The following is a 23,904-nucleotide window of genomic DNA, read 5'->3' on the forward strand; positions in this document are numbered from 1 at the left end:
AGCTCCAGCTGAAAGAAAAGAAAGGGCTGCTTTCGGAGGGCTAGCATGACTAAAAACTTTGGATTTATACAGCCAGACTCCCATTTCCTACGCGACCTTGGCAAAGTCACTTATTGTAACATTTTCAGAAATGGATGCTATTTCCTCGGGCTTTCATTCTACTTCTCATCTCCAGAGTATCTGACTGTTTTGCATGTACAACCAATAGCAAAAGTAAATGTCTCAAGGGATTTCATGGAATCTCTTGATCTCGATCCTTTCGGGGCTTCAGAGCTGTTTGATGTAACATATACATGGCATGATTTGTTAGCTTCTTCCAGGACTTCCCGCTCAACACTTCAGTTTTTACAGAAAGTCTTTATGGACTGCCAGAGTTTTTCAAGCCCTGTTTGAGATGGCTAAGTCATCCAGATGAAGTCGGTGGGAGGTACAGTAGTTCCAAAATATTAGATCTTTTTCCAAGTTAATTTCTTCCCATGCACATGAAATGATATGTTTAATAACTGAGGGACACAAAACAGAGAAGTGGGTGTTTCATCTCTCCCTTATTTCTTTGCCCTCAAATTGGGGGTTAAGCTATTACAGAATGGTTGAGGGAGAAGAAGTAATGAGACAACCACTGAACAAGCTGAAGACCTCCATACTTGGTGGAAGTTCAGTAATATGGTTTATACATATGCTTTTTAGACATAGTGCTTTGTATATTTGCTAGCAACTTCATTGGTTTATAAGAAACATCCTCTTGAACCCGGATATTCAGATTAAGTTAGTAATTGCAATCTCACTCTGCCGCAGCATAAATAAATAGTACATACTTTAGGACTGAAAGAATCAATCCAGGAAGGACGGACTACATCAGACTATAAATACAAACAGAACAAAGCTCTGCTGATCTGTTAGATCAGTTATTGTAGGAGATTCAAGTACACTGCGTACTTCCTCTTTACCTTCACCAGTCTCTCTCCTGCTCAGGTTTGGCCTGAGATGGGCTACCAACCTTCACAATCATCAGAAATCTCATTCTGGTGAATATTCAGGCAAATCTGGCAGAGCATGGGAAGCTGAGTGCTCTAATAGGGCTGGAAAAAATCAGACACTCTGTTGGCGTTTGTACCACCAGCCTTAGATATTCTTTAATTTTTATTGTAGGATGATTTTAGTGATGCTGTCTTATGGTTCTCACTGAATTTTTCCATGTATATGTTCTACATTTTACTGTGCCCATAGGAAATGTCATTTCTCATTGCCATGGCTTAGATTTTTATTTCCACTTTCCTCCTTTCAGTTGTGTGCATATGAAGTTTTCACTGGCTAACATTTCTTCTCCTCTTCTTTCTTTTTTAAGAGTGTTTGTAAGCATGTTATCACTTAAAACGTGCTATATATTTCTTAATAGATGTTCCATTAAGTCAAAACTATGCCAAGGTGAAAATATCCCTTGCTTTACATGCCAGATCATAAAAACAGCTTAGCTTTTCTTAAAATTCTGGACATAAGGTTTGCATATAAAAAATGAAAATGCTAACGAACCTATGATGAACCTATTCTTCAGTTCTTTTGGACAGCTCTAACGGCCATCAGCAGGACAGCAGACAATGGTGTCTGCTGCTCTTACCAGCAAAACCTACAGAGGGACAATAACCAGAAAAGAAAGGAAATTGCATGTATTTTTTTCAGTAATTAAATCAAAATGGAGTGAAAATCTTCTGACAGGTGACCATAATATTGCATACCTGTTAGTGGAATACTGATAAATAGCTGTGTCAGTCAGTGTGTGTGCACTGATTGCCATTTACAGTAGCAAAATCCAGTTGTAGCAAGATTAGCCAATAAAAAGTAATGAAAGCTGATGAGTAAACTATGATATAGGTATGAAATACATAAAAGTACTAAACGGGGGGGGGGGGGGGGGGGAGGGAAGAAAAGGCAACACCTGGAAAACAACAAAAACCTGTAAAACCAAGATCTGAATAGGATCAGACAAATTAGCTGTGGCGTTCACTTCAGATTTCCTCAAAACATAATGAAAGATATCATTGTTTGTAAAATCAAAAAGGGACTTGGCTCCAATAGCTTTCTTAACTGCTACTTTGTAGTGTTTTGGAAACAAAGAAACTGCAGTACACTGACTGTTTGAGCTAAATGAGAACATCTAACACCTCAGTAAATACTTGAAAGAGTGCATTACTCTAATATCTGTAAATCAGGGCACTTCAAATTAAACCCATGTTCATTAAAAAGCTTGCTGATTTTATGTTTTTGTTATCATTCTGATACAAGTCTGAGAACAAAAGTGCTTAACAATTCCAGTCAAATAGGATAAGGGCATTAATTCTTGTTTGGATGCAAGAGCAACATAAATCATCTGTTCCAAGCTAACAATTTAAAGAGTGCACAGCACGTTACGTTAAATAAAGTATTAACACTGAGTTAAGAACACCTATTAAGGGACTTTGAGAGTTCTGGCTCACATTACCTTACACCAGTTTTGAAATAACCTTATTCCAGGTTTTTAATCCCATAATTATTCCACAACAGTATTGTCAGAAAACTCCCCTGCTTCTAACAATTTATAGCTATAAGACATTATGTGAACCACTTCAGTTAAATTCTTGTACTTCATCATATTATCAGCCTGGCCCACATTAGTGACTTATCTTTTAAGCTTTAAGATAAATAATTTTGTAACTGCAAGATGATTAAATGAAGTGCATTTGATAATCTAAATTTCAATCTTTTTCAAAACTGCTAAATACTGAAGAAGAAATCAAATTTCGTGTGTGCATGCACGTATATGCACATACACACACACACTTATATTTCACTTATGACTGGCCTTCACTCAGTCATTTAGCAGAATGATTTCTTCCCAATCACTTTCAAAGTTTATAGGTCAACTATCTGAGTTTCCTCTTTCAGGACCTCAGTTTTCTTTCCAAGATGTTTTCTCTTGGTTTATGACAATTTCAATGGATGTATTAGATCCACCGGTGTGCATATACTTGTATTAGATATTGCCACAGAATTAATTTAATGCCTGAGATGCTGAGAGGAGAGTGTAAGAATTCCTGGCAGAAAAAAGGAATGGTGGGTGGCGCATCCATGGCCTCAGGCATTAGTTTGTGTGCCTGGTCGGGCAGGCCATACCCATCACTTGTTTGAAGCAGGAGAGACACTTCTACCCTAAGTACCTGTTCCGAGACATTTTGCACAGCCTCCATTAATGTAGTTACACCTTCCTCAGCAACACCCGTCTTTGAATCAAATAGGTGGGAACTGTGGTGTGTGGAGTGTCTAGGGGCAATATGGCAACTATGTATGCTTATACAAATACGTATCCACAGAGAAAGAGCTCTCCAGTGTTAAGAATTATTGGTGTTTAGCTAGAAATCAGATAAAATTTAGAACATTTTTCTAATGAAAAAAAGTTCAGATGATCTGAAATCAGCACTATGTAACAAACCTAACCAAAATACCTTCATGTTACTGTAGTTGTCAGCGATGGCAATCAATGACCTTGAAATAGCAGGTCTCTCACTGTCCCTACTTTTTGGCCCTTCAGTACAAGAAGGAGAGGGAGAAACTGGAGAAAATCTTGCTGAAGGCAATCTGGATGGGTCCAGGACTGGAGCTGTACATGGATTTTGTACTGGACAACCCCCTCATGTCCCTTCCAGCCTGAATTATTCTATGACTGTTAGTCTTTCTGGTACCTTTCTTAGCTAAAAATTACTTGGAATATAACAGAAATAATATGAAATATAAAAAGGTCCCAAGGATCATCCTCATCTGTTCCACTTTTATCCCCTGCTTGGCCAGACTTTTTGATCTGACATAACTCCATAAATCTTTAAGCTAGCTAAGAAACTAGCACCAAACCCTATTGGATGTAACTACATTTGTCACAGAAATTGATTGGAACAATTGGCTGAATAAATAGATATAGCGTATCTTTTAAGTGCCATAAAAGTGATGTGACTGCAGGTAAATCATGTAAATAATTACAACCAGGATTCAGGTTTTCCAATCACTCTTTCACATGCTTTGAATCGCAGGGCCTTCTGGTGACTAATTTGCCACTTTCTATAGAGAAATTAAAGAACAGATTTGCAGTGATGTCCAAGCTGCAAGGTACCAGTGAATGAACAGCAAAAATACTCAAACATGACACTTTTAAGAAACATTGAATTTTGCTTCATCTTTGTTACTTCTCACAAATATTAATGTGACTACGCTGTCAAGAGACTGAATTTTATGTCTGGAGCTGAGATTAATTCATTCATGAAATGAAAACAATTTTGTGAAACAAATAAGCCTTACTTCAGGCAGAAGTGAAAGCAGTTTATAAAACCTTACCCAATCAGTGAAATAAGAAAACTGCATGATTTAGATAACTGCTCTGATTGTATGAACTATTTAATTCTCAAAGGAACATTCCAAGCAGAGAATCTGTGGGAAAATCAAATATGAACACTGTTTACATGACATAATTGACATTTTTTTCATTTGACATTTTAGACAAAAATTCCTTCTTGATAAAAGAAGGCCCGTTCTATTGAAATGGTCCATTGTCAAATTAAAATAAAAGCTAAAATGGTAAAGAAAACTAAATGGAACAAACACAAATTAAAATTTCCCCCCATTTTACTACATACCTCAGTTGGCTTTGGAGCTGGGAAGATTCTGAAAACCTCTGGACATACTTTTAAATACATATAGAGAATTTGTTTTCATAGAAAGTTTTGAACACCTGACTTCCCAGTCAGGCCTACTTTTCACAGAAATGTTTAGGCATCTGAAAATAATGAGATTTGCACTGAAAAGACTAATTACTACTGAGAAAAAAAGGACTACATTTTCTGAAAATAATAAGCTGCTATTACAGATAGGTTATCCAGCTCATGAATTGACCAGAGAGATTCTTTCTCTTGCATCCTGCAATAATTTAATTTTAGATTTTGGACTTCTGATCTTAATATTTTCTTCTTTATATGTATGTATATACATGTGTCTCTGTGGCTTACTCTTATATATATATAAACCAGCTGCACAAACCTGAGACAAACTCCAACAGATAAAACCTCATGTGGCAGTTTTGGCTAACCTTTTCTCTCTCCCCTTTCAGCTTGTTTTATTTCTGATTAACACAATTATTTCTCATTTCACTATAATTATTTTTTACTTTGTGTTTTTAGTAAGACTTTTAGTAAGACTTGAACTCTGCAACAAGCCAAGAGTGTATTGCCACGGGCCAAGACGTTCTCTTGTAAAGGGTATTGTAAAAGAGATGGTTTGGGGAGCAGGAAGGGCAGGGTTTTTTGTAGTTTCACTGTTTCAGCTGAAAATCACCGTTGTGAAATGTAGCTGAACCTCTACTTTGAAGTGTCCAAGGGAGAACATGCATACTTGCATTTCAGAACCGAGTCTCAGCTTGGCCAAGAAAACCAGAAATGTGCCCCACCACAACTGGTTTTCAGTCCCTCTGAATGGGATCCTCCTCTAGATGTGCTGATAGTCCCAGGTGTGAGCAAATCCATTTGAAAATGTCAGGGGAAGAAAAAGACAAAAAAATGTTTTGCATTTGTTTGGTAATTATTACTTACGGAAACTGGGTTATAAACTAATGTTAATGATTCATAAAGGTTTCAGACACTCAGTTTATATAAACACACAAAGTCTGGAGGGGTACCCAAGGATTGTCAGTCTGGGAAAATGGTGAGGATTCACTTGCTGGGTCACTAGCTCAAGCTTCCAACTGCATTCGTGTCAGGCCCTCAGCTTCTGGATCAAACCAAAGCAAGTTGCCAACAACAACAGACAAGAGAGAACTAGAAGTTTTCCATCCTGAGGAAAAATCTAGTTCAGATGGGTACACCCTGATTTGGACCACAGTTCAGATCTGTTGTTTTGTCTGGTCTCTGCCTTCATGAGACATACAAAGAATTCAGATTCTTACTTACATTTGCCAAAATAATTCTAAAAGCAAATCAAACACCAACAATTTAAAATAAACATAACTGAATCTTGGTCTGAACTGGAAGAAAAAATTGTACAAACCAGCAAAGCCAGCAACAAAGCAGATGGCTACAGTTACTTAGCAGTATAATATCACTGATACTATACTAAGCACACAGGTTATAGAGCTCCTTAGGCTTCCAGAATTTATTCATTTAGACCCACCTGTTCTCTTTTTTATTTTTTTTTCATGTGCCAAATGCTAGCCCTTGGAGACACAGACCTTCTTTCTTTATACGGACTTTGAGTTCCTAATGCAGTGGAGTCCTACTTCTCAGCTGAATCCTATGTGTCAATTTGAGAGATCAAAACGCTCATACACAATGGAGCTGCAAGGAGACAAATGAAGATGGGTTTTCCAGACTCTTCCAGCCTGGTTTTCTGTTGAGTAGCAGTGGGGCATCAACAAATTTGGCTACAATACAGAGGTAAGAATGCTGCAGTTAAGCTCCCTTTAGGTTTATGGGGTCAAGGGTGCTGTTTAAAACAAATAAGGTGGGAGAGGGGAAGAAAGTAACAGCCAGTTTTGCCAAGGTTTGCTTTTCCCAAGCATGTGCAGTTCTGCCCATCAACAGGCGTATCTGTCCTAGTTTCCTTCCATGTCAAATAATGTCATGCAGTGTGCTCAGTATGGGCCAGATGCTAACACAAAAAAAGGAGGGGCTGAGGCCTTTCTAAGAGTGTGTTCATTTGAAGAGGTATTTATTCAGTATATTAAATCAGTGTTCCACTGGGGATGGTTCTGTTCTCAGTGTTCCTCTCACTGAACTGATTTGGGATCAATGCCTGATCTTGCGCCTCTCTTGCAGCTTGCCTTCAGAGTCTTCTCCTTAAGGAAATCATGCATGGAAATTCCTTTTTACGAGCTTTTACTGAAACCACAAGTCTGTATCTGAAATATATACTACTGCAAAATTTTGCCCAAAGCTTTGTCTTGGCTATATAAAGAAATTATAGGTGTGGACCAATTTTTGAATTAGCATGAAAACTGCTTTTATGTGCATATGAGAAAGGCCTTTGAAACATCTTGCCAAAGGCTTTTTTGTCTTCTGGTTGTTATAAGAAAACATGGTTGCCCAAAAGAAAAAACCTGATCATGGTTCCACCTTAATCAGATTCACAATCGTGTCCTAATGCAATTTGTCCTAATCCATTTCTAGGGAAGACAACCATTTATGATTTGGAAAGACATGTGGGAATAAATGTGGCTATATGGAAAACCCCTGAGTTCTTTATGTACTATATTTTACCAGTTCATAAAAAAAACTAATTACATTTTAGAGAAGGCATTATAGATGCGATGTATATTCTAATACAAAACCCCTCTGCCCAGGTGTCCTACAATCAAATTGTGCTCAGTTTGCAGTATCACGGTGTATTTTATATCTCTGTGGCTGGTTTTAGAATAATGATGACATGCTTAACACATTTTAATACTGATCACACATTTCTGCACATGGCTGCAAATGCCGCTATGCTTATTTTGTTTGGTGCAAGAATACCTTCTGCTTAGTACGGCAGCAAATTACCCTTGCAGCAAAATAGTTAATTACTTGGTGCCCATGGAATAAATTAATTAATACTTGTGCAAATATCTGTATACTCATCCATACAGAAAACCCTATATAGTTATCTCATTAAAATGACGTGCTCCAGAGAATGAAGACAGTTCAGCGTGTTCAGGAATCTGCTTTGATATCTCTACCTCACCCTGTGCACATGCAGGTTGGAAAGTGAAGGGTGGGATGGGAAAGGGTGCACGAAAATGCCTAAGACTTACCTTTATCCATATGAGTTATCCCATTGGAATTGTGTGAATAAAGTTAACCATAAGTGTTTTGAGGACCAGGTTCCTAAAATAATACAGTGGAGTTCCAAATGTAAAACAGTTGAGGTTTATTTGCACTGAAATTCTTTCATGTGTTATTTCCCTCCATACACACACATTAAATATTATAAATGTTATTGTTAGGAAAAATTTTGCTATAAACATTACTGACTATAATGAATGGCATAAAACTGGGGCAGGTCAGCAGTGTAAATAATCAGAGTCTTCTTATTTACCCATTTGTAATAATTAGAAGATCACGTAACTCATGAAATCATAATTATCCAACATTTCATCCTTTGTTTTTTACTTGAAAAGTTTGGGAGAGAATGTTTTTCTTTTTCCCGCTCACATCTGTGGATGATCATTTGCTCTTTAGGTGGTGAAAACTGAGGTCCTAATTCAAAGCTTATCATCTGCCCCATCCTTTTTATCAGGCAATTGGTTTCACGCATGGGAAAAGTTGCTGCTGCTGAAGAAACAATGGTTTTGCATGCACCCAGTAAAGGGATTTATTTTTATTTGTTTGCCTTATGAAAAAAAGAGCTCCACTGAAGTAAAAGTTTTGTTTTATACAGGACTACAAAATAGAAAAAATTGGCCCTGTTCCGAACTGGAACAAAACCAGTGCAGTTGCCTCGGAAGGAAAATTCCATTACTTGTTCAAAACACGTTGATCTTATTTCATGCAGCTATAATATAAAATAAGACAAACAGGAAGAAAATAAAGTGAAAGGCTGTAGAAAATTAAAAATTTGTTTGAATTCCAAAATATCAGAGCAATGTTTCAATATGAAATTATTTTTTAAGATTTTCTGAAACAAAGAGATATTGCAAAGGATTTTAATCTTTATAAATTTGCATATTTCAAAAGTAAAGTTTCCTCAAAGTGTCTTAAAAAAACAATAGAAAATTAAGTGCTTCTTCATAAGAAAGTATGTTTTTTCCTTCCTTTTTTAATTATTTACTTTTAAACACACAGAAGTGCAATACCCCCACTTGTTCTAATGATTCTCTACGTAGCGCACCATATGACTGAAAAAGAATTGATTTACCCCTTGAAATCTTCTAGTTACTGTCAGAATTAATTTTGATATTCAGAAAACTTCATGCCATAGCAGCAGCATCGACAATCAAAGACTCGAAAAAACTTTTGGGGTCAAAAAGGAGCATTGTACGAACAACTTTAAAAGTGGCTTTTAATGAGAAGAACCAAGGTTAGATGCCTCCTGATTCATAAGCAGAACTTGAAGTAATTCAACTGAGTGAAGTTTAGTTTCCAAGAAAATACAAAGTATCCATCACTTTTACAGTTGAATAGAAAGTGAGACAATACATTTTTGTTTTCGTGCACTGCATGAGCACATCTCCAAACTGAACACCTAATTAATGCATGAACCAAACACTGCAGCAACTCAGTCCATCTCATTTCAAGTTACTACACATACACAAAACAGAACCGTTCTTTGATTTTTGTTGTTGTTATCGTTTTGTTGTGGGGGTTCATTTTTTATGGGGTTTTGGGCTTTTGCTATATTAGAGCTTGCTTTTTATTGGAAAAATCATTTCTCCCCACTTACTTGGTTTCAATGTTTGTCATATGATTCTTATGCACATATTGCATCACATGTAGGCCTGGCCACCATCATTGGTCCAGACAATACCGCTTGAGCAAACTTTGCAGTCATATGACAAAAAGAAACTTTTTAGTGTTGAAGAATATTGGAACTAGTACAGAATTGATGTGTTTTGAGATGAAAGGCAATCAGCATTCAAAAGTGACAAATCTAACCAGGTGTGACAATGAACATGCTCAGCTTGAGACATTTTAGAAAGAATGGTTGCCATAGAATGGACATTCAGCACTTTCTTAAATTTTACCTTCTTTACACTGGATTTCCAAAAATAGAGGTACTAAAAATCTATTTTTTCATTTAATTTTAGTTTTATTAAATTTGAAAGTTGCAGACATAGCTTTTGCAAGCTCAGCATGCTCAATATGTAACTTTGAGTACCTTTAACAAGACAAGACTGATTTTCCTGTTGGGAAGATTAATTTTTCATTGCTGTTGTTGTATAAGTATAGGCCTGTTTTCTTTTGTAATAAATAAAGCTGAAGTCAACACATGTAACCACCAGTATAATACGTGCATGTTGTGAAACTTGTCCTGACTCAAATCTGTTTAATGGTTTTCCACTGAAAATTCAACATCTGCCAACACCACACAAATCTTGATAACTGATGTCATCATGAACCCATTAAGCCTTAGTTTTTAACATGTTAGGAAAACAAAGGGTTTATGGAAGACTGCTAACAGAGGGCTAAATCCTGGAGCCCTTATTCAACAGTAGGAATTGTTCCTTAAGTAAGGTGTGAGTAAGAACATCTTAAGCCTGGCAAAATGTAAGCAAGCTCTTGTTCCACATTAAATTTAATTAGCCAAGCCATTCATTAAAATGACACCGTAAGATATGAAACCTGTCACTGCAAATCACCTTTTGTCACTGAGGCTGATTTGGAAATGCATGTCCTGCCACACCAGCTACTAGCTTTGATGTGTCACAGCTGTGATACTGCAGCAAGGAAAAGCCATTTAAATAGAGGGGGAGCTCCAGAGGAGTCAGGCATTTTCCCCTAAGGATCTGAAACTTCTCAGCAGAGGCCATCCAGAGATACATACTGAATAAAAACGTCCTCATACTAAAATCTCATAACATGCCTGCAGGATCCCTGTAGCTGTAGCTAGAGGAAAAAGCTGTGCAGTGTTGAAACAATAAGGAGCATCCATCCAGATAAAGGAGGAATCCCATGTTATCTCTAACATCCATACACCTGCAAAACTGATAATGCTTATCCAGCAGTTTGTTTCCTGGGCACAGAGGTGGTTAATCAAAGTTACAGCATAAGACCTGTGGGGGAGGGAAAGTCATTTAATTAATGTGCCAGATATCCTTGCCAAAGCTTTTGCCAAGATTAGGTTCAGATTGCAAAGAAATCTCCAAGAGAAGGGTAATTCTCAACACCTGCGGGCACTTTTATTAGCTGCTTGCACAGAATAGAAAACCTTATGTTAAGGTATTTGTCTCCACTCTACCAAACTGACCTCACATGCTTTTATCTGGCCATAACCATAAGCAGATTTTAAAGCAGGCTGCAGAAGAGATTGCTAATGGGCAAGTGCTCTGTGGCAAATCCACTTGAATAAAGTAACCTGTGGATGGAAGCAATCATATAAAGCTGTTCAAAAGGGACGCCGTCAAAATTCACTGTCAAGGGTAGATTCAGGTGCATGGAGGAGGAAGAAAGTGAAAGACATCACTAGGTTCTTTAACACATCCAGAAGAGGCATCCACCTAAAGCAGCATTATGCCAGACCCAGGTCCAGGCCACCAGGGCAGAACCTTGGCTGCCTCTAAATTTTTCCCCCTTGAAAAAACTTCAGCAGTGTTCTGGGGGTTTTTTGTTTGGTTGGTTGCTGTTTTGGGGGTGGTTTTGGTTTGTTTTTGGTTTTCTTTCCAGAGGCAGCAGATTCTACAGCACTCTGCAGAATGAGGTTCAAAAGTTGAATGCATAGCCACAATGCTTTTAAGGAAACAAAACCTCAGTAAACACCTGATGTGTTTAGAAACATATTACAATAAATCTAGGAAATTGTTATGTTTTGGTACTGCATAATGTAACTCCTCGTTAAAAGAGTGAATTGAAGGTTCGTTTATCTGTATTTTGTTGTGAAATAACTTGTTTGCATCCGAAATGAACAGTTACAACTGTCTAGTGGAGACTTGTGGAACTGTTACTCACCCTTGATCCAACAGTATGCACTTTTAGCATATATAAACACATACACATGTGCAACCCAATTTCCACAACCATTTGCAGTAGTGAAACATGAATTCTCAAATGTTCATCATTCCACGCACTTTAAACAGTCTCTCTTTAATCTGTTTTACCCATTTAAATAGTAGCTTTCAGGAGTTCAGAAAATTCCTACCTCTTTTCTAGTTAGAACAATAGCAAAAAGGCTCTGATTTCCATTTTGCTAACAGTAATGAAATAAAATTACTAGTAATTATAAAAAATATCAACATCCACGACTTTGGAAAATATAGTAAAACACAGATTTTTCAAGAAATAGTCTTGAAATGTTGCCCTGGTGTTATTGTTCTCTTTGCATTTTCTTGCTTCTCTCCTAGCTGCAACGGAACTCTTTTAAACAGAACGTTAATGACAACTCACAGCTCAGTAATTTCATGTCAGATTCTTCCTCTTCAGTTATGCTAACTAGCATCTTACTCTGCAACAGCCTAAGTCACTAAATGAGTGATGATGACAATGAATAAATGACCAGAAACATCAGGGAAGCTGCCGTAAATCTAAACCTTAACTCATCTGTCCTTCCATTTTTTTCCCAGGAAACATCACAAAAACAGTGAATCACCCTAAATATTGATTATCCTTTACATCAGGTAGGGTAATTTATGGCACTTGCCACTTACTGTGCTGGCAATGTTGCATGCTATAAAGAGCTGCATGAGGTAAGGAGACCAGAGCTGTGACAGAGCCCTGCCACTTGCCATCATTTGCAAGGGAATTGCAGAATCAAAGCCTGATGTCACGACCCTAAAATTCGGGAAGCAAAGCCCTCCCACAGCCTCTGAGAATACTGCAACTGATCTAATAGCTCACACACCAAAGTAACTCCTGAGCAAATCCATCAGTTCAGAGCTGATGTCGCTTCTTAACTTTCAGAAAGCTGAATATAGCCGTAATTACAACTAACTTTGCACACTTTATACATTATAAATCTATAGCTATGATTAGCTTTTAGAAAACAGATAATCAAAAAAAAAAAAAAAAAGCAAATGTATTAGGATATTCCTAAAGGTATTCATGCTTGTCCATGAAGATAAAATTGATATTAGGGCTTTTACACTGTAATTCCTAATTTTCTGAGTCGCAAGAAAAAGAGCAATCCAGCACTTTCTGTATATTGGTCCTCTCCGCACTCCAAATTCAAGGTGATGGCCTTCTCCTGACATTATGTTATGACTTACAATCATTTTAAACCTATCCCTAGGAATTTACTTTGAAAACAATTTGGAGTATATATATGCAAGAGCCATCTTTTAGAAGACTGATCCTAATACTTAACCCACCGTTTTCAGTACAATAAAGATCAAAGGCAGCTGTGCAGATATCCTCGTTAGCATTGCTGATACAGGTTTATCTGGGTAATACCTAACTATTCAACTTGCTACGAACAAAGGAATAAGAAATGATGCAGACTTCTGTAAAACATAACACACTTGTGTTCTGCAGAATTTGCTCGGGCCCCAGCCCCACAGAGTGCATACATCAGAGTTTTACACCTGACTAGTTCCACCAGTTGAGAGAGGGTTACTCATGCATATCATGTTAAACGTGAAAATAAGTGCCTGTAGGATTTTAAGGAGCAACACAGGCACTGAAAAGACAGCATAATCTTGATGGGCAAATAACAAACATGTTCCTCCATGAAAAAAAACAGAAAGTGAGCCTGCCGTAATAGCTTCATCAGTGCAAATTTGGCAAACACAGCACCATGGCGCTGACTGCAATTTTTCCACTATAAGCCTGACCTGTAACTTATTAACCTACCACTAAAACAGTATTCACCTCATGTTCAGTTCTTCAAAATACTCAAAGGAAAAAGAAATTGGAATCAATTTTTATTCCTCTCCCCTGAAAAACGGGTAAGGCATGCCATATTTGTAAAATTTCATAAACACTAGAAAAGACTGTAAAAGAATCTATGATGTATTCATACAGCACTCAGAATGGCTTTCACAATTTTTTGTCCACATTAATGTCATTAGACTGTAACTCTTCTCTGATATTGCATTGCTCTCAAACAAAAATAAACAAACCCTCCTGTAACACCAAAATTGCAAAGGTCCAAGACCAATGATAAACCTGCTTCTTCTTTATTTCCCTGGGTACTTGCCACCTGCCCCATGGCTAACACTGTATTCCGTAACCCTTCTGGGTATTTCTGCAAACCCCACAATGCCACCAAAATGACTTCTAAATCTTTTCTAGAGCCTGAGTTCATGAATGACTGTTAGTTTAGGAAGTATTAATGGGAGCCATTTCATCAAATACAAACATTGCTTTCTCTTTCATGGGATTGTGCAGAATTTAAGACAACCTAAAACTGAGCCCACGGTTGTTGTTTTTGCGTAGGTTTATCAGAGTCTGTCTAATTGAAGACAGGTCCATAAATAAAACATCAGGCCATTTTTTTCCCTGTTATTATCCTCATTAGGATAAGATTAGATCACACAAAGGTTATAGTATGTGAAAAATTGTGGAGCATTAGATTAGACCACTCTAACAGGAATAAAACCAGTACTCCCCAGATTCCTTCAGGAAACTCAGATGAGTGGCTCACTCAGAAATTTCCAAGCCACTGTCTAAATAACTTCTCTCCAGCTTCCCTAAATAAGTATAAGTTTGTAATTTGCTGAAAGATTTTAGTGATTTCCTTCTCTTAGTTATTGCATAAAGCTCCTAACTAAAGCACTGCAACTTCTAGAGAAAGGAGCATAGGTCCCTGCAACCTTAGAAACACAAGATTATTTTTACTTTCTTTCATAAAAGGGTTTTTGTATCTTGATTCACCCTATCTCATTATTTACTTTTATTTTAAGGTCATTGAATTTTCAGGTTGCCCCTTGACAGTAGCAAAAGTCACCCGTAAGTTACCAATGCACACAGACTAACCAACCTATTACTTTTTCCCTGCTCTGAAAATTGTCTAGTTAATAGATAACCATTAAACTCAGAGATTCATAGCCTTTACTTTGGTGTTTTCTGTTTCTATTTCAGACCAGAGAAGACCTCGTTTGCCATAAAGCTTGCCTGATTTCTTCCAGCCGTATTAGCTGATTAAAAAAAGAAAGGACTTCTTACAGTCCTGGGCAGTACTCTGCAAGTCATCTTGAAGATCAGAAAGGCTGTGGAGCTTTCTGGGAAGAATCTTTCTTTTGTTTTTATTTCTGCACTCCAAGCCATGTAATTAATACTGCACAAGCACAGATACGTGTAACTCTTACAAGTGACTATTTATCAGAATTGATGCCAAAAATGCAACCTATTGTGATTTGTGTTTTTAAGCTGCATAGCAGAGACTGATCAGCATTGCATCAGCAGTCTAGAGGCAAACTCCTGTGCTTATACAGGCAAATTACAGGTCTGGATGAACACCAAGAGCAAGCTCTTCATTCCTTCAGCATTTTCTGTACTGCCAGGTCTGGTTCTATAAAATATGACCTTCAAATGGAAGAGGGTCCTAATCCTAATTCTGAGTTACATGTGCCTAATTTCAAAGCTTTATGCTTGGGCACTAGCCACAGTGAGACAGATACTGCGTGTTGCTCACTCTTCCTCCTTTTCACACACTTTTCTTGCCAAGGTGCAGTTGTAGAAAACAGCTTTAGAAAGCAGTAGTTTGAGATACTGTATCCCTGTTTCCCCCAGTAAAGCATAGCCACACAGACATTTCAAAGAGTGTAATTTCTTTTTGTCTTTCCTCTTCTTAGAAATGATGGTTTATAATGGGTTAAAAATCTGCTGCTAAGCACTGGCCATTTTAAGGTGTATTCTTCTCCCCTGCTGATTTGCCCTCTGACCTTCTGGGGGCCAGGGCGGCTGCAGACTTCATTTTTACTCTATTTCCTGGTCTCTCTCCTGGCTGTGCATTCAATGTTTCCACAGCAGATTAATGACAGCTAATAATATCTGATATATCTGGACATTGCCACATAATGAGTTGCAGTCCCACTGGGTGCCCAAAGTGTCACTACTAACAAATTCACCAGAGCTGCACATAATTAGCATGTAAAGGGAGTGATCATGCAGTAAATCTGGAGGGGAAGATGGATAGCTCATGAGGAGAAAATACAAGGAAAAAATACTGTTCTTAACACTCATTGGTAAATGTATGTTTCTTGCCATGAATATTTTCTTGATAACAAACTGTGGACAGGTTACCTTTACAGTAACATTATTCCTTCCACGGCTGATAGGCAGAATTTCATTATGCCACTGCTAATGTTACAATATTTCTGCAAAATGTCACCATATGTAAATTAGAAGAGGTTAGGGTTTCCATCTTAGTTTTCTTTCAGGATGCACTGTCCCTTTCTGCTACGGCCTAATCCCCCCTCTTACTAGTTTACAGACATACTAACATTGACTCAACCCTGCAAAATAAAATCGGCACTGGAGGAAGGCTCTTACTTCTCCAATAGCTAAATATGAATGAAGAAACTCAGGACATGACAGAGGGAGCAAAGATACGAGAGTAGAAATTAGCTTACTTGATGAGGTTTTACCCGAAGTATAACCTTCCTTGACGCATTAGAAAATACCCAATAAAGAAAAATGGGATGCACAGACAGTGTGAGTTACCTGACCTGACCTGAACACAGGTCTCCACCTTGTGACCACCTGGCTGCCCATCACAAGCTAAGTGCTGCCTGCAGTCTGGATCTGTGCAGGCAAAGAGGCTTTCCCAGGAGAAGGAGGTTGACAAGGAGTAGATGAATTATCCTGATGGGCTGCATTCAGCCTGAAGAGCCCTAAACAAGGCAGCTCTGCTCTAGTTTAAGTCATTCATTCCTCCTCATTAGAAACCATTGCTCACCAATGCTAAAGACTTCATTTGGTTTGAGGTTGTGTCACTTACACGCTTTTTGCTGCTTTGACATCTGGGTGGGAACACTTGTATTTATGTGACTCCAGCTCTGAGGTTTATTTGGGCAATTGGCCAAAACATGGTTAATTCAAAGTGTAAGGGCTTTTTTGAAATTATTATTATTATTATTATTATTATTATTATTATTATTATTATTATTATTATTATTATTATTATTTTGCTGAACAGAGAGGCCTTTGGCCCTGAAGGCTTCAAGCCTTTAAACTGTTCTTCATAAGGCACTTCAGTCATTTGGGGGGGGAGTTAACAAGGAAGCCTCACTTCAAGAAACAAACCCAAATTCCAACAAATAAACAAAAAATTATCTACAACACATACACTTTCCCATGATAAATAATTATTTAGAGATGTGAAAAATTCATAAGGGCTTATTCTGTTCTCTGTAGCTGCCTTCTGCAGAGAGCGAGCTTGGCCAGGAGAGCCTTGTGATCCTCAGGCTAAGCAAGCCTGAGGCTGACTCAGAACCCATTTTATATTGAAGGCAGAAATTGCACAGAGCTCAGGTACCAGCTCCTGTTTGAGATGCTGATGAGCACTATCAATAACACTCAGCACTGTAAGTGTGAACTGCTACTCAGCAGTACAGGGAAGCACCCTGGAAATTACTGTAGCTGCTCCTGTCCACTACTGCATTCCTGTTTCTGTCATTAGCTAAGTGGTCATGAGACTCACAGATTAGCTCATAAACTCTGAAAATTTCTGTATTCACAGCTCATACTGAATTTCATGCTGACTCGTGTTCTGTTGGAGAATCACCTTTTAGAGCCATGCGACTTAGCTTTTATCTTTTTTTTTTTTAAAAAAGAAAGTTTCCAAACTGAATGTTGCACAGAGAAGTATAAACCACAGAGGCTTAAAACCAGCACAGTTAATTAAGAAGTGAGCATGTCTTTTAAAAGTCCCTCCGCTTTTGCACCTTAGAAAGGGCAATCCTACTGGTTTGGGTTTTTTTGAGGGAGGGAGGGGAGGAAAACCAACCCAGACATTAAAAATCATTAAACTCTTCCTGACAAATAACAACTTTAATTTTGAACCCCTTGTTTTACTGCCTTCTCTCTGCAATCCATATGGTAACTCTCAGCACAATTACTCATTTCAAGATTCACCTTTTCACATAATTTCCTTGTATACAAAAAGGTCCAAATGAAAACAAAAACAAAAACCAAACAACAAGAAGGCTTATATTGTTTATCTTGTTTTTGATGAAAGAGCAAAGCTCACAGACTATCCAGCTCCCACAGGGGCCTTTTTTTATGCAATCTTAATGATAATTAACTGACAGTGATTGATGACCAGTACTGAGGTAATAGAAGATATAACTCCACCAGTCTATCCAATTCACTTTTCTATTTTTTTATGAGTTCTTGTTTATTTCTGAATATTATCAAATCAATTATTTGTCCAATTTGAATTTCACATTTAAAGATCGTCGGAAACACATTTGCCCAGTTGTTCTATCACCTTGCTGACTCGGATTTCATATCCTCAAATTTCATTCTGTGTCAAGTTTAGGGAAGGCAACTACTTTTGCATTAGAAATACAAGAAAACACTCACATTTCCATATGATTTGTAGGTAAAAGTATTTCTACTGGAAAACAGGCCCCAGAGCACTAAGGCCATACAGAATTTTTTGATATGTCCACATGGAATTTTGTTGAAGGGAACATGAGTCTTTTTTAGCTTAATTTCAAAATATTGTTGTTAGCATTGTAGACATCTCCAGGGGTATTTTTTATATGCACTGAACTGTTTTATTACAAAATCACCTTTGCTGAAAAACTCCCAGTCTCACATCCAACTTTGGTCTTGTTGAATCTCACAGCATCTCATACATTGTCTAGAATGGCTACATGAAATGACTACATTTTATGCTTTATTCTTCAAATCTACAGTTCTAAATAATTGTCGGCATTGTGCTGGTTGTGTCAGCCTTAAAATTTTGTATATATATCAACTGTTTTAAAAGCTTTTTGAAGAGGTCTATTGCTTTACCAGGAAAATGGTCCAATTTGAAATGTGTATGTTACACAGAAGACCTCATGTGTTAAATTTCTTCATCTGACAGGTGAATTCTCTCCAGTATTTTATCACTTGTTACATTTAAATGATACTATTTTAACTGCTTTTCTGAAAGACTCTTTCTTTCTTTTATTGGTTGAAAGAAGAATAAGTTCTTTTTAGACATGCAGTGTTCCCTTAACAGCTTCACTGCCCTTTCAGTGTGTCATTACATATAACAAAATGTACACACAATGCATCCCTTGGGAGCTGAAGCTTACCACGGTGCAGTACTTTCAAAGTGAGTGTTTTATACCATTTGGCACCCTGAGGATGTGTGAGGTGACACCACTGATCTCTCAGGAGAGACATTCCTGATTTCTTACAGGTCTCGCTGATGAAGAAATTAGTCACTAATTATATTTTGTAAATTCTAGCAGCCTTTTCTTTCCCTTGCCCACCCCCTCACCCCCCCATAAGACAGAGAATGTGGTAAAACTGCATCTGCCTGGGCCTCAAAGCATGTTCAGGTTTTGCCTACCTTTATGCCCTCCTTGATGAGAGCGACAAAGGAGGATCCTTCACCAAGTCAGATGCTGCTAAGCCCCAACTACTAGGTAAGACTCCCATGGAGGTCTATCAACAAGTCTCAATCATCCATACAGGTTATTGCTCAGGGACAAGGGACATCACTTTCCACCCAGAGGCTGCCTGCTGCCACTGAAGCATCTTTTTCCAATACAATCAGTGATCATTTGGCACACAGGGGACTTCCAGAGTTATGGCCGATAAACCCTCCCCACTATGAGAACAACAGAAAGTGGCCATGAATCATGCATTTTCAAGCACTAGAGAAGATGGGCGACGCATAAATACCTCCTTACTTAAATGATTTCCGAGGAATGCTTTCCTTAAGGATAGGCTGGGAAATGCTGGTCTGTGTGCAAAACAACATACCCCTGCCTCCCACAGGAATGACATGGTCCCACTGCTTCACAGACAACTACAAATGGAAATAAAACAATTGCAAGAAAACTGAAGGTGATCTTTTTTGTCTTCAACTGAAGGAACAAAGCAGCAACAACAAATATTTTGTGTCAGAAGAAGCCTTCCAAGTGATCTGAAATTAAATGCCTCCTCACATACTGCAAATAAAGCAGAGGACGTGATGCACGGAAGTTGTGACACAGGAGCTGGGAAAGGCATTTTTATCTCTCACCCTACTAACTGGCACCTGGATGCAAATTCATCTTCTTGCTGAATGAGTTTGAACCAAATGCCCCCTGCCCTCCTCAGGATTGCCCTGCCTGGCCACTGGGCAATCATGTATTTCTGTCTCTGTGTACAAGGTCAGGGGAAGGGAGAGCATTCTTAATTTCTTCTATGGAAGCACTGCCATGCATTGCCATGGAGAGCACAGCAGCCAGTCATTTGCAGTCCTGTCTTGCCACTGGGCCAAATTCAACTTTTTTAAAGAATCAGAAGCAGCACTAATAGGAGAGGCTGAAGGACTCTGCACCACTTCCCTCAAGTTAAAATACAGCAATTCTGACATTCTCAGGGTAAACGGGTGACTTGACTTGAAAACCCATCAGGTAAAGGTAGGAAAGGAACTGAGTTCTTCCAAGTCCTAACCTCTATGGTGCTGGAAAGGTTGAGAGGCCAGGGCAGCTTCACCCTCTGCATTACCAAAGTTTAGTCTTAATTTCTTTCATCAGAGAAAATTACTCATGAGCATGTGTTACTCATGAATGTAACACAAATCAGTGCTTTTCAGTAGGCTTGCTTCTAACCTTATGTACACGCATCTATCATATCTGTACAAGTAATATCAGGAATATATAGTAATGAAAATAATCATCTGATTATAAATCATCTGGTATCTGAAACAACCGTAGGTATCTTCGTGACAAGCAGGAATTATACATTGCATACAAGACTTACTGAGATAATGATAATTTTATATTCTATGGTGCTTGCTGTGTGCAAAATAACACCCGAGATTATTTAAGTTCTAACGCCACAGTGTAAAAGACATCCTTAATTTTATGCTGGTGGCCCACTATAAAACAAAATAATAGCTAGACTGACCTTCCAGGTCCCCTGTTTTGGGCTATCGCTTGCTTTCAGCAAGGCACAGCTACGGATTTGTGAACTTCTCCTGCTGATGGAACCACCTTTGTGTTTTGATACTTCTGCTGCTTCCAGTGGAGTCAGTTGCCAAAGTGCTTCTTAGCTGGAGACTGGATTTACAAAAGACTTTGATCAAAATACCTTTGGTGGGCTTCAGGACAGAATCTAATTTACCTATACAAATAGTGATTCTGCTGCAAAATCTAGATACCATCCTATACCACAGAATTATGGCTGCTCTCTTTACTGTCTAAATCAAGCTTTTGCTTTTCTGTTCAATTCTTAGGTCTACAGAGCGAGGAAAGATGAAAGAGAAAGGACTTAATCTCATTGTCTCTTGTATGTTGTTAATTTAGAGGAATATGTTTGAAAGTAGAAGCAGGCAGCAAAATACACTGGAAGCAACAGCATCCACATGCACTGAAGAACAATGTGAAAATGATAGCAGTAAGTTATATACTCTAGTCCCTAGGCTTAGACTTCCATGTCTGAAGATTTGGACCAGGCCTGTTCTCCTGGTTCCTGTTGCATCTGCATTCCACACAAGCGATGGAAATCCAACATGCCAGCTACACATAAGCTGGAGGAGACCAAGAACTTTGTTGTGACCCCCTGTTTGATTTCAGGAACTGAGGTTTTACAGATAAAAAGTAGGGGAATATATTCCTCCACCTACATGTACTTCCATGTGGTTCCATGAAAATGAAATGTTCCAGAAAAATTAACAACATGGTAACACCATATCACTGTCTCTGGAAGGTTTCTTTTCAAACCAGAAGTATTTCTCTAAAAATATTTCCTCCTCTTCAAATTTTAAATACACCTGGAAAAGTGCTCTCCCATTGGAACCAGGATGCTCACAGGATCATACAAATGTTTGCTCCAATTAATGGGAACGGAGTTTATTTCTAGAGAAAGGTCTACCTCCCTTTGGCCCACTGAGTCTCAGATGAGGTTTTCTAATGCAGCTTGAGGGCTGTTATCAGGCAAGCAACCAGCCTCTTTCAGAGTGGACAAATTAACTGATTAAAAGCCCTGCTAGTGTCATGACTCCATATACACAATTCTATTCTTATGGGGTATACTGCTTGCCAAAATAATATCTAGTTAGGTCCAGATGTTCAGGCTTCCCTGTTTTACCCATTTGTACAGGCACCCATTAATTCTGAGCCAATGTTACCCTGCCAACACGTTATATAGGGGGACTGGAAGAATGGAAAACAGCCTCTACTAAACTTGGTGATTCATCTAAACAAGTTTTGTTTCAGTAAAGCAAAATTTGTACCAGTCTGCTTCCCAATTACCTCAGACAAATCTGCAATGATTTGTAATTACATTATTATTTTAAATTAATCTATCTGTGAATTACAGTTGCCTTTTGTTTATTCACTTGTTTAGACTGGTCTACAAAAATGAGCAAAGCGTTCAGCCATTTATAATAAAAGCAAAATGACTAAAAAGACCTACATTTTTTTTTAGTTTGCATTAATGAGTTCATCCCAAAATATATATGCAATAATATATGAAATTAAGTTATAAATGTAGGGATGTGCTCTGAATCACCATGAAAATCTGCATGCAAATGCATAATAATCACAAATCTACATTATTACAATATTAAAAAATACCTACAATTAAATTATCATGTGGAAATAATCATAATGTTATTGGAAACTCAATTATTGTGGCAACCCTTGTCGGGGAATTAGCAGGCTATGGCAAAGGCAAGTCAGACCTGAATTCATCAAATATATATTATCACAATATTACATGTTCACTTCGATTCCATGCAAAGACAAACATCCTCACTCACTAGTATCTGCTCAATGCATTTGTATTATTCATGAACAACTCTGTGATCTATTATACATACAAAACTGATTGTATGCTGCTTGCCGGAGGCTACAATGCAGAGACACAGAATTAATTTTATTATATACACATGCATGATAATTGTGTAGAATTCGGTCAAATATCAAACTCTGCTCCTGTGCTCCATTATTTTACTTTCCAAAAAGAGGTCTAAGGTCAGCAGCAATTTCTCTTTGGCGACACTGAAACTCTTTGTCATTTAGAGTAGAAAGTTCCTGGGTACTAATGAGCCTGGAGCTGTGATGAATGGTCACACATTCCCTTTCCTTTCCAACCCCCACCCATCAAAGGGAAAATGTAACTTTTATTGAGATTCTCAAGAATTCCATGCCTCTCTTGCACACAGAAGTCACTTTGGGCTGTGGACTTAGAGACTTGATTTGTCAGAGATGGAGACAACTTTTTTGTTTGTTTTGGAGACTTGTCTAAAACTGTGCGAGAAGATGTTCAATACAATTAAGGAAACTTGTTTGCAGCAGTAGTTTTGTTCCTGTAGGAACTGCTGTTATTTTCAAGGTGTTTAAGTAAACCCTCCAGAAGTGTTTTCACAGGGCCTTCTTCCTTGCTACAAATTTTCATTAAAAGCAAACAACTCCCACTTTCTTCAATAGCACAAGGGACTGATAGGAAAGCCTTTTTCTTCTTCTCCCAAATCTTCCAAAGGTTTTGCCAATAAGACAAAGATTAGCACCATCCAAGACGTTTGGATGTTTGTAATGTTTGAAGACACAGGGAGATAGAAATGCATCAAACCTGAGATGGGACTTGAATAACGTGCACCACCACAAAGTCCTGGTCCAGGTTCAATTGTCATTGAAATTCAGTAGGACACCTGACTTCAATGTGTTTCAGTTTAGACAAAGTCCAGGTCTAGGGGAGTAAGCAGTATGTGCAACTTCTGCCAAAAGTTGACTACTGTCATTCAGCTTCAGAGACGGGTATCACCTCCCATCTACTGTAGTTACACAATCCCTTTAGCACGCATCTAGCCCAATGATCCTTGTTTCAGGAATGAGAAAAAGAAAAAGGTCATCTTTAATTGAGAAAAAAAAAAAAACCAACAACCTGTCCAGTGTGCCGTTCTCCACGCTGCATTAAAAACCAAACCCTGAAACATCTTTCTTTGTAGTTCTGTTCACTCCCCCTCTCCATCTACCATCCAGGCTTTTGGCTATCACACTCATCTGATTCTATGAGCTTTAAAACTGAGGAATATTTACTCCTTGCCTGGCACACCAGGAGCAGGGTCTCATTCAAGCACATCCCAAACCTGCTCTTGCAGTACCACGCTGCTTTC

General features: G+C 38.1%; 1 long non-coding RNA gene across 1 annotated transcript in view; it reads left to right on the forward strand.

The window, feature by feature from the left end:
* The window catches only part of LOC114012639 (uncharacterized), a 32,677-nt gene extending 17,307 nt beyond the window's left edge, over positions 1 to 15,370 (forward strand). Inside the window, exons 3-4 of the long non-coding RNA XR_003555228.1 lie at positions 6,222 to 6,443; positions 14,712 to 15,370. This is a non-coding gene — a long non-coding RNA (uncharacterized LOC114012639). The remainder of the gene's footprint in view (positions 1 to 6,221; positions 6,444 to 14,711) is intronic.
* Positions 15,371 to 23,904: the final 8,534 nt, after the last annotated feature.

This window comes from Falco peregrinus, chromosome 3, assembly GCF_023634155.1.
Source record: "Falco peregrinus isolate bFalPer1 chromosome 3, bFalPer1.pri, whole genome shotgun sequence".
Taxonomy (NCBI): Eukaryota; Metazoa; Chordata; class Aves; order Falconiformes; family Falconidae; genus Falco; species Falco peregrinus.